Here is a 1,467-nt window from a genome sequence, read left to right on the forward strand (position 1 = left end):
AGTTTCTCAGTTCTCAGCTTTGTTCTTAGTTATTTTTCCTCAGAACTTTTCAAGTAGGGGACAAATTGTCTTAATGTGGCATAGTGTATGGTCTGTATTTTACAAGGAACAACTTAGTTTCATTTAATTTGTCAAAAGGTATCCAGGAGAGGGAGCCGTATAAATATTTTATTTATATGATACCAAGAATAAGTTTCTTCAGATGAGACTCCCTCTCATGAGTCCACAATACATTCTCAAGCAGTTTTTGATGCACATGAATGGAATGAATGGCTGGTCAGTGGCTGAGATGAAAAGATCTCTGCATTCAGGGTAGTCATTAAATGCAGTCCCTGCTGCCATATCATGCAACTGTTGCTCACTGAGGCGTGGGAAACTAAGTTGGAAATTAAGTTTGTGTGAACAAAAATGTTATCTGCAAACACAAGTGATTAATCCTCTCATTGTTAAAGAAACTCCAGTGCATGTCTTGCTAGTGCTGACTTCCAATGTCATTTCTACTCTATTGAGAGTTAAATGTAAGTGTCCTTGGGTAGAAAGAGAGGATCTCAGCTTGGATCAGAATCCGTCCTTATTAGCAACATATCATCACACATTAAATTCTTCTCAGCTGAAAAAATGAAGGTACCAATACATGACCATCTGTTTTGGGAATCAAGCTGGATACTACCTATGGTATATGATATGTGTGTAAATCCCATATCAGAAATGCTTTCAAATAAAACAAAACACCGTATGAAATGAGGATACTTCAGAGTTTATTCAGAATCATATAGCTAAGAACTTCTGCTACCACGGACATAACTCAAAGCTATCATGGAAAGAAGAAAGAAGGATACAAGAAACAAGAGGAGGATACTGAAAACAAAAATACGATTGCAAAGATTATTGATCAGTTGCAGAAACCTAAATTCCTTAGAAGCAGAGAATGAAGCTCATGAATATTGAGTCAAAGCTGAGACCATGACTCCAAATTGAGAACACACGAAGCTGGCACATGATCCACAAGGTGGAAGGAAAAAAAGAATCAGGATGAAGTATTTTGCCGTCCTTGAAGCAGATTCCCAAGACTTATACATGCAGAGAATTCATAAAAATTTGAGTGAGAGCACGGTGGCTGTCAGCAGCAAAGTAAATTAGTCCCCCAAAAGATAAGTCAGTTGAGCAGAAAGTTGTTGTGTGAGGACGGTGGTTCTCTTGGGACTTGATCAGCAGCAAGAAGGCTGGCAGCAGCTGGACACACAGGTGGGCTGGAAGCAAGTGGTCCTGCAGCAGGTGGTCTCACAGCAGGCTGGGCGGCAGCAGGGCTGGCAGCAGCTGGAGCCACAGCTCTGGTTTAGGCAACCAGGCAGGCAGACACATGTGGGGTGGTAGCAGGTTCTTCTGCAGTAGACAGGTGCACAGGAGCTGGTCTGGCCACAGCTGGACCCACAGCTAGTTTGGCCACAGCAGCTGGACCCACAGCAG

The sequence above is a fragment of the Colobus angolensis genome, unplaced genomic scaffold, assembly GCF_000951035.1.
Source record: "Colobus angolensis palliatus isolate OR3802 unplaced genomic scaffold, Cang.pa_1.0 Scaffold83, whole genome shotgun sequence".
Lineage (NCBI taxonomy): Eukaryota > Metazoa > Chordata > Mammalia > Primates > Cercopithecidae > Colobus > Colobus angolensis.